Genomic DNA, 11,644 nt, shown 5'->3' on the forward strand with positions numbered 1-11,644 from the left:
ATTAAGTAAATATGACAGTAAAATTAATTTTTACAGTAATAATTACCTTAAAATCACTAAATCGCTCAAATTAAGTAAATATGACAGTAAAAATTAATTTTTACCGTAATAGTTACCGTAAAATCACTAAATCCCTCCAATTAAGTAAATATGACAGTAAAAATTACGTTTTACAGTAATAATTACCGTAAAATCACTAAATCCCTCCAATTAAGTAAATATGACAGTAAAAATTAATTTTTACAGTAATATAATTACCGTAAAATTACTAAATCCCTCCAATTAAGTAAATATGACAGTAAAATTTAATTTTTACAGTAATAATTACCGTAAAATAACTAAATCCCTCCAATTAAGTAAATATGACAGTAAAAATTTAATTTTTACAGTAATAATTACCGTAAAATCACTAAATAACTCTAATTAAGTAAATATTACTGTAAAAATTACGATATAATATTTTACGGTGAAAATAGATTGTGCGGTAAAAGGGATGATACTGATGATGCACCAAAAGTGCATCCAAAACATCCATTTATGAATCATCCAGTGCGCAACATCCATCAGCGAAATTTAAACTTGTTTATGATAGCTCAAGATGAAAAAAGACATCTTATGTTTAGATGACCCATCTATGTTGGACCAACTATGTTGGACCATCTATGGTGGACCAAGAAGGTTTCACATCGTAGAATCCTGGAAATTTATGGTTGAGACCATCAAAAATAAGCGTTAAAAAAACAACCAATATCGTGAAGATTTGGCTTTAGTCGAGACTGCCAAGAAGACCAATTCTGTAATAAATTGAAATTTATTATACGTTTTTTTTCAATACTTTTAAAGATAGATTATTTTTCTGTAGATGGCACCACTATGGTAAAGTTTAAATTCAATCATAATGATATTTTCTTTAGAAATTTTGAATTAGTCTTTTAAAAAGGGATTTTTGGTGTGAAATCTATGTAACTAAATTTATTAATATTTATTGAGGATGGTATTATAACTTGTATAGGGTATTGGTGGATTTATGACGGTTTTTCTCTGGGATCTTTTTTTTTTTTGGTTCTGACGTCCGCCGGATGCGGGATGACTCTGGACGTGGTAAACAGGTCAGTCTAGATTCCTTCGCCTTGTTGAAGGGAGGATAAAAGAGAAGCGATGAATGTGGCTAAAGGAGTAGCAGTAGTAATCAGCAGTTAACCAGAGCAGTATCCTGGGGATACGGAGTTTGTCCCCTGAAAGAGTGGTCCGAAACAGTACCTCGGAGATGGTGGATCGTAACCTTAGGGAAAGCTAAACTGAAGTCTCTAGCGGGAAGGACTACCGGGATTAGCCGAAAGCCGATATCCTCGAGACGATGGGCCAAGTCCGAAGGAATCTATGCTGGACGTCCGGTGTTCCCCTTCTACATGCCTAAGCCGATTGAAGTTAGAATAGCTGGAGAAATTTCAAGATCCTAGCCGAGGAGTTTGTCCATGAGTTCATCTACCATTCCGGTGGGCGGTTCCAGAGAGCAAACAGTAAATTCTTTGGGTACTTATAAACTTTAAATTTTATTTCGTTAGCTTTTAAGAGCAATCATTTACCGTAAATTCTGAACTGTTATGTTGTGTTTTTTTTTGTGTAGGAGAACAATCAGTATTTAAGTGTGATTTATAGATATCATAAACCAAGTCTGTGTTTTTAGTAGTGTTATATGCAGTTTTTATTTTATAAATGTCTTTTTTGAACTGTAGTAATTGAAGGTTATGCTTGAGTGTTATAAGGTTGCATTTTAGTTTTAATTAATGTATAAATGTTTATTCCCATGTTAGCATTTGGAAATGTGTGAAATTATGTTTTTTGAAGATTTAGAGGTGCAATAAAAATGAGTTTTAAATGTTAAAAGTTTTCTGTAATTCATTAGATATTTGTCTACTAAATAACCTGGGTAACCGTTACTAAATTTAAATTTTGAGATCACAGCCAAAGGGGTAACGGTACAAATTGGTGCCGTGACCAGGATAGGCAAATTTAATAGAGAGGGCCTAAATTGGTGCTGCAATCTTTTGCATTTCCAGATGCTAACATTTGACTTTTTATGTGTTTTAAAGTTGTATCATATTTGAGTGTATTTATATATTCCCAGTTTTTGAAATAGACGTAAACAAGTTCGGGTATATTCAATTAATAGTGTGTTTGTGAAATTTGAGTTGTAACCGAATATGTGTCCTAAAGATAAGCTTTCGCCACAGGATGGTCAAACGGGCGTATTTATACCTGGCAATTTTTCCCTTTTAACGTTGCAAGTACTCCGGCACTGTTAACATATTGTAGGAAATTAACTTTGCAGCTGGNAATAATTACCGTAAAATCACTAAATCCCTCCAATTAAGTAAATATGACAGTAAAAATTAATTTTTACAGTAATAATTACCGTAAAATCACTAAATCCCTCCAATTAAGTAAATATGACAGTAAAAATTAATTTTTACAGTAATAATTACCGTAAAATCACTAAATCCCTCCAATTAAGTAAATATGACAGTAAAAATTAATTTTTACAGTAATAATTACCGTAAAATCACTAAATCCCTCCAATTAAGTAAATATGACAGTAAAAATTAATTTTTACAGTAATAATTACCGTAAAATCACTAAATCCCTCCAATTAAGTAAATATGACAGTAAAAATTAATTTTTACAGTAATAATTACCGTAAAATCACTAAATCCCTCCAATTAAGTAAATATGACAGTAAAAATTAATTTTTACAGTAATAATTACCGTAAAATCACTAAATCCCTCCAATTAAGTAAATATGACAGTAAAAATTAATTTTTACAGTAATAATTACCGTAAAATCACTAAATCCCTCCAATTAAGTAAATATGACAGTAAAAATTAATTTTTACAGTAATAATTACCGTAAAATCACTAAATCACTCTAATTAAATAAATATTACTGTAAAAATTACGAATATTTTGCAGTGAAAATAGATTGTGCGGTAAAAGGGATGATACTGATGATGCACCAAAAGTGCATCCAAAACATCCATTTATGAATCTTCCAGTGCGCAACATCCATCAGCGAAATTTAAACTTACTTATGATAGCTCAAGATGAAAAAAGACATCCTGTTTAGATGGCCCAGCTATGTTGGACCATCTATAATTGACCATCTATGTTGGACCAACAAGGTTTCTCATGGTAGAATCCTGGGAATTTATTATTGAGACCATCAAAAATAAATGTAAAAAAAAAACCAATATCTTGAAGATTTCTTTTTAGTCGAGACCGCCAAGAAGATAAATTCAGATTAATTTAAGATGTTCTAGCATGAAGAACGTATGAATTTTGATATAAAATCTTTGGTAAATCTAACCAACCAGTATTTTCATTATGCATACTGCAAATTTCCTGTAGAAACTAAGATGATATAGCGTAGATACTGTATTGTAGAAACTATGATAATAATCATTACAATATCAGAACTTAAATTATGGCTAACTAGTTAATTCTGCTACCATTCTGTGCTCTTTTTGTTTATTTGTTTATATCCTTACAGTTTATGTCTCCCAGTGAACTCTTGTATTTGTTTAATGATTTTTGTTGCTACTCTTAAGATTTTCTTTTCTCTTTTAAACATATTATTTTCACAAAATTTGCTTCACAACATTTATGTAAAATCTAGAAACATAATGTTTCTGCTAGAATTTTACTATTTGTAATAGTTCATTTAAATTGCACCCCAGAAAAACATACATTTGATTATGTGTGAAATTTTTTCAATGATTATTCCAAAATGATTAATTGAATCCTGATTATTGAAACAAATTGCACCCCTGAAAAACATACATTTGATTATGTGTGCTATTTTTTCAATGATTATTCCAAAATGATTAATTGAATCCTGATTATTGAAACAAATAATAAATACTGATATATTCATTCAATGTTACAATTAAGAAAATGTGTAAAAATTCTGTTTAGCGCACTTATGACACTATTTTCATATTTTTTCAGACCATTAAAATATATAGAAAAGGACTGTACTTTTTTTCAAAAGAAATACTTCATTTTTTTTCACTTAAGTTCTATTCTGAACATATTTTATGAAGCACTCAATACATTTTTTTCTTCTTACGTTATATGCCTGAAGAAGCTCTATTCAACCAAAATATATTACCCCGAGTTAAGAGAAATTGTTCCTGAATTCTTCCTAAAACTTTAAAATCTGATTTATGGTGTTTCGAGTTCATTAAGTTTTAGTATTTTATTTTAATATATTTCTGATAAAGCCGATTTTTCTTAAAGCTTTTTTCAGTGACTATATTTTGTGAAATGCTGTCCAGTAGAAATCTATAAAGACCCGAATATATATTTTTAAAAGAATATGTTTTTAAAACTATGATGCGAATAAAAAAAATTAAAAACCAGCCAAATGTTAAAATTCTGATTGTTAAACTCGAATTCTGTTCATAATAGAAACTGGTCGATTTTTCGAACCAATTTTCTTCCTATGTATGTAAACCACATTACATCTCCGGTTTCCTCTATGCTATTCATAGAATTCTCTTTTATTAATGAGTTAAATATTTTTTGATTTGGAGTATTGGATATAAAAAATAATGTAGGATAATTATTCTTTGAGCTCTGATTTCTTGCAGAAGGTTCTTCTAAGATTTCCGATTGTTTGGATTCAAAGAAATTATTTCGAATTTCGACTCAAAGAATTGAATTTAGAAATAGTATGTGTTTTGTTTTTATTCTTGGTTTTTCTAAAGTTTTTCTTTATTATTATTCGAAAAAGCAAGCGGAAAAAAGGTATCATTGGGTATTTAGGCACTAAGTAAGATTCTTGTTTATAGAAACTAATTTAAGAATCTCTACTTCTGTACTTTTATTTTGACTTTAGACGTGTTTTTTTTTCCTTCTCTTTGTCGACGTAGCGCAAAGTAGTATACCCTATACTTTTTAGATATAATTTCAATTTTTTTCTGCTCACGTTCTTTTTTGTCTAATTTAATAAATCTGCTTCAATTTTCGTTCGCTTTTTATGATTTAAGTAAAGCTTATTGCTCGATGGGTCAGTTGACAAAAATCTTGTTTTTTTTTTAACCAATAATAAGCCAGCCATTTTTAATAATTGTTATGTGTTTGAAGCATTTATACACACCTTGTTTAAATTTTGTTAATATCTAGCTAATATCTCTCATTCTGATTGCAAAAAAAGGAAAAAACAAGCACAAAATAATACTTTGGAGGAAAGCCGCGTGTTTCGGAAAATGAAACATATTTATGAACTTGAGGAGGATAACGCAAAGATAAGAACGTTAATATACTAGTTTGGAGGTAAGCTTCGTGTTTCGGAAAATGAAACATATTTATGAACTTGAGGAGACTAACACAAAGATAAGAACGTTAATATACTAGTTCGGAGTAAAGCCACGTGTTTCGGAAAATGAAACATATTTATGAACTTGAGGAGAATAACGCAAAGGTAAGAACGTTAATATAATTAAAAACAAAAGAAAGAAGTACTGAAAAAGAATATTTTATCTTGCTATTTTCCTTATTGCATGGTAATAAATACATATTTTTATGAAATATATTCATTAAAAACAATGTGCCACTCTTATATATTCACTACAAAAACATTGAGGACGGAAATGCAAGATTTTTATGGAAGTATAAAAGTACATCTTATTTTCTATAAAAAATTGTGAAACATTTTCCACATCATTTGAATTTCAATTCCATGTTCAATATGAAAATTCCATACACTGAAAATAAATAAGATAGTTCCGTGCTTGAAATATCCATAATTATATTTTGGTAAGTAAAAAGATGCGTGAAATTGTGCGAATCAAATATACTTTTGAATATTTTTTTGATAACTATTAAAGATAGTAATCTATATACTTGCATAAAAAGAAGTTGAAAAAATGCTTTAGTTGTTAGGCGTTACTAATTAATCTAATCAATCCCCTATATTGAAAAATGAAAAGTACCTCAGCCATTTGTTTCAGATCTAACGAAGAAGAATATAATATCATCTTAACGGGCCGGGATAGCCTGGTCGGTAAGACGCTGGGCCCATATTCAAGAGGTCGTGGGTTCGATCCTCGCCGGTCGAAGACTCCCCGTGTAGTAAATGGTGACTGATGCACGTTAAATCTGTCGAGTCTCAAAGTCCTCCATGTTCTCACAACATATCAATACCTCTGGGGGTACTTATCCAGGAGTTTCCTTGTCTTCTGGATTGGTTCAAAATTACAAGGCTACGGAGTTGAACGTAAGTAGTCGTAAACCCATGAAATTGGGTCGGCTGTTCAACGACGGTTATAAAATAAAATAAAATATCATCTTAACAGGAATTTTTCAACAATGCAGAATTTTCTTTTATTCAATTTAAATTTTACAGTTTTAATGCACTTGTTACTCTTTATTACTGTTTTAAAAACCAATTATTTTCAAGTGACAGATAATATGGGAATGTTCGATGCATTTATCTTCATAGGTGCTCCATTGAAATCTTTTCGCTTTCTAGTTAGATAGATATTAGGTAAAGATAATTAAATAGGAAGTAAACACATAAGGTGTATCCTGAAATTGATATTTATAGCTTCGACATATTTGTTTCACTTAGCTAGACAAACAGAGAAGAAGTAATTGCTCCTAAATAATTTATAAGTAGAGATAGAAATGTTACAAAAAAAGATGATTTTATCGCTTAAAATAGGGTGTTTAATTTGCTTGTAAAATTAAATTGAAATTAAATTATTTTTCGCAGATCTAAATGAGCTTAGAAAAGTAAATTAAGCATTTTAAATATATTTTTTATAAATACAATGTAATTTCTCATAAAACTTATATTTAAGCAAATTTAGCCAAATAAAATGGAAAAAAAAGTTTATTCTGCCATATTATGACAATGAATCATTTTTGAATAAGCCGGAAAATGATTGAAATATGTATTACCATCCTACACAGAACTCGAATTATAATTTAAGTTCACTAGCTAGTTGGAATATGACCAAAATTGCGATTGGTATTAAATTCATTTTAGAGATGATTAAGCAATAAGTTATGTTTGTTGTGGACGAAAAACAGTTGAAGCTCGACAGTCATCAGGCACAGAGCACCTGTTAAGATTTGTATATTTATTCGAATTTAGAATGTTGTTGTTAATTTACGTCGCACTAGAGCTGCACAATGGGCTATTGGTGACGGTCTGGGAAACATCCCTGAGGATGATCCGAAGACATGCCATCACAATTTTGATCCTCTGCGGAGGGGATGGCACCCCCGCTTCGGTAGCCCGACGACCNNCCTCCCTCGTTCAAACTCCGTAAGTTGCTTGAATTTCTTATTCTTCCGTCGTGGAGGCATACTCAGGTCTCACTAAACGTTTGCCACTAACAAATAATCATAGACTATTTTCAACGTCCCGCTACAGCACTTTATTTATACGCTTTCAGCATCAATTCAGAGGGCGCTGCGCGCGCCACGCACGCGCGATGGCTCTGAAACTTTATTAATTTGCATAATATCCTATAATTGACATTTGCTGCGAATTTCATTTGATTCTGATGATTCCTTCATGGTGTTGCATTTTCTACAAACAGCAGTTTATGTATTACCATCCTACACAGAACTCAAGTTGTAATTTAAGTTCACTAGCTAGTTGGAATATAACCAAAATTGCGATTGGTATTAAATTCCTTTTAGAGATGATCTAGCAATAAGTTATGTTTGTTGTGGACGAAAAACAATTGAAGCTCGACAGTCATCAGGCACAGAGCACCTGTTTAGATTTGTATATTTATTCGAATTTAGAATGGACAATATTCCAACCATAAAAGGACAATAAACACATGAGTAAAAAACCTTCAAAAAAAGACGACTAAACGGCCATTTAACTCAACACTTTAACTTCAAACTTAAACTTCAAATCTTTAACTCAATCTTTAACTTTTAAATCATTAACTTCAGATCTGCAATTCTTAGACACTTTTCACGGAATTTGATGTTTGTGTTACCAGAAATGTAAGGAATACTACCATTATTTTGAACATTGTTCGTAAGGTCAAGCATTGCATACAATTACGATAAGCCAAAGTAGAAGAATGATTGGATAAAAGTATGTAAATAGCAGAGAAAAAGAACAGTAAAATATTTTTTGTATATTTTATTTATTATATTCCAGTTGATAACCAAAGGAAAACTATATTTTACTATAACACATTTATTTATAATAAATCCGCATAATCGCGACCATCGCTGATTTACAGGGGATGGATAAAATAATGGAAACACCTCTTTACTAATAACTGTTTTCATTGTTCTCCAAAAATACTTAACGAATTATTTTATAAATTCAGAATTTTTTAGATCATGCGATTTCCTATACATATCAATGAATTTAAAAGCCTTTAAAGGTTTGAGGCACGGATTTAAATTACAAAGGAAAATTATCTTTTTGAACACCCTATGCCGTAAAATATAGCAATGAATTTGTAACTTGTAACAGTGATTTTGTTTATTATATGCAATAATTACACAAAATTTCGTAAAATTAATTTAAATATTTATGAAGATATGAGCATTTTTCAAGAAAACTAATTTTTTTGTCTTATCTTTTTTTTGCTTTAACTTTAAAAATAATCAATATAATTAAACTATCTCTCTGGAGTAATTTTTAATTACTAATAAAAATATTTCTGTGAAATTTGAAAACAATTCGTTTTAATTTGCCCAAGATATGAGTAATTAAACTAATTCTTTTGTACTGTACATATGTAGGGAAACTTAAAAAAAAATATTAATTTTGTAGTAAATCGAATATCTCAATTAGTGCAAAAAATCCGATTTGAATATTTTAAATTTAAAAAGTTTCAATCAATTTTCTGAGTAGTTTTCGCACTTTTTAAAAGCAAGCGCAAAATGAAAGTATTCTACAAATATTATTTTGCATCATAAGGAAAAATTCAATAACAAATTATAATACCTTACAGTAAATATTCATACACCAATATGTGATTTAATAAGGAAAGAAATCTGGCGTAAAAAAATATACTTTTCTGAACTTATAAAATAATTATTTAAATATATTTCTGGAGAAATATTAATAAAAATATATTAGTATAAAAATGTTTCCATTATTTTGTCCACCCCTGCTTGTCTGAATTCATTTCAAATGTTAGATTGTGATATTCGTTTTTGACATTCATTAAATAATTTATTCTATTAGCAATTGAACACAATCTAGAACAACATATTTTTACATTTAATTGATAAACAGAAGATATTTCAACATGCACATTGAAAGTGTTTTTTGTAATTCATTAAATTATTTAGTACACAAGGAATAGTGTTCTAAAAAATGTCATATTTTCCTCATTAATAATCTGCCTATGTTCAGTAGAAAAAGGGGAATTTTCTACTGAATTTATTATGTACTGAATTTATTATGTACTTGAAGCACTCACAATAAGAATATTCATGAGAGTTCACTCTTATAATATGACATACTAGATCATCGTAGTTAGGCATCACCCAACTGATGCTCAATAAATTAAAACCTGAGAAATGGAAAATCTTTTAACATTTTTGCTATCACATGCTCCATAAAATTTTCAGATTAAAAAGCACATGTTCCACCTTTAAGTATGCTAAAGTTAAAAGGAATCATTTTCTCAAAAGCTGACTTAAAATTATCAGTAGTTAGAAGCCTAATACGATCAAAGGACTGTGAGATATGCTGCCGTAATATTAAAGCTGGTTTGTGTATAAATCTTGTAGATTTGGTATCTTAATCCTGTATGACATAAGTTCATATCACCAGTTTCTATTGAGTAAGAAAACAAGAAAACTGCATCATTCCTGTTGAAAAACAATTCAAAAATAATTCGTTGCTTGGGTTTTATGCTGCAGCCACCGTGAAACTCCCCGTTGCTTGCATGTAAATCAGTTGTACATAATGGATTATTTTCTTACATAGTCTCAATTATAGTTTTGAATAATTTGTAGTTCTCACTTGTATAGTATCTTTTTCTTCTTCTTTTTAATAACCGTCGTTTTATAACTGTCGTTATAACAGTTAGTCAACCCAATTTTCGGGTTTGCGACTACTAATGCTCAACTTCGTAGCCTTGCAATTTTGAATCCAATCCAGAAGACCGGAGAACTCCTCGATCTAATATTGGAAGAAATTTGCCTTCGTGGAGGACTTTTTGAAAGAACTAATCCGCATTTGCGTTATATGGAGAGGAAGACCACGAGAAACTCCTACGTTTAGCCTAACGGCAAAGGGACTCTTACCCATGATCCGTCTACCACTGAAAAATATTTAACGTTAGCACTGTGGTAGGTGAAAGCCGGATGCGGATTCTTATCAGCCAGCCATTTCTGAGATTCGAACCCGGTTCAACTCACTGGAAGGCGAAAGCTCTATCCCCTGAGCCATTTCGGTTGTGGATCGTACCTTTAAATTATTCATGATTGTATTCAACAACAATGTGCAAAGTTATTTATAAGCATTTTTGTGCAACGGAGTAAAATATTCATCTGAGGTAAAACCTTTCAAAAAGTTTTGTTTACTTAAAAAAAAACAATTTCATTTTATTTTGCTAATATTACAATTAAATCTACGACGATTTTCACTTAAAATAGGTTCTTCATTGTTTTTTCATTGCAGCTTTAAGCAAAGCATTGATTTCCTTAAACAGCAAGCAATGTGAAAGTTTCTCTCTGTATTTGCGTACATAATTTTCTTTACACACAATAAGAAACAAGTGGCTTGAAAAATACACAAGTTGATAGAAATTTGAATAAGAAAACGGGGACGGAGCTTTTAAGTATTTTCTTTCCAATTTTTTCTAACGCTTTTGGTATTCGAGTTATGCCAGGTTATACTTCTTATGATAGCCTATATTTGAATTTGTATTGATATAATAAAAAAATTCAAAACCTAGAATCTTTCTTTGCTATCTAATTCTAACGACATTCGCCAATAAACACTTTGTTTTTCTCTAGACTCATCCAATATAGGAAAAACTGCTACTGCTACATTTTCATAATGAAGAAGAAAACAAAACCTAGCTGTTTTTGTGATTAAAGATAGCAAATATATATTTTGGTGCAAAGCTGTTGCCAGTTGCTCATTAGCAGACAAATGAAACTGATTTTATACTCTGCCTGAGAATCACACTTGTGATAAAATTTTAAATTTAAATACTACATTAATAAAAAAGAAATAAATTAATTGTCTCAGCAAAACAATGTACGTTTCATTTATAATATTTAATAATTTCATTCATATATGCGCTATCTATCGTGAAGGTAATTAAATTTTCTTTCAATTTTAAGACGGCGGAAGAACTTTTTTTTTCACCAAATGCCAATTAATGCGCAATTTATTTTTAGTGCTCTTCGAAATTTTGCAAAAAGAAGCTCTTTTATCTCTAGTACACCAAAAATAACTCTGTTACAAAAATAGATACACGGACCTAAACAATTTTATCACTTGTTTCATGGCCTAAATAAAATTAATAAAATATTTTATAATTTCATAATAATTTATTAAATTTTATTGTATTCAATGTCTCTCTCCCTCCCTCTCTCTCTCTCTCTCTCTCTCTTTCTCTCCCTCTCTATATAT

Source organism: Parasteatoda tepidariorum, chromosome 9 (genome assembly GCF_043381705.1).
Source record: "Parasteatoda tepidariorum isolate YZ-2023 chromosome 9, CAS_Ptep_4.0, whole genome shotgun sequence".
Lineage (NCBI taxonomy): Eukaryota > Metazoa > Arthropoda > Arachnida > Araneae > Theridiidae > Parasteatoda > Parasteatoda tepidariorum.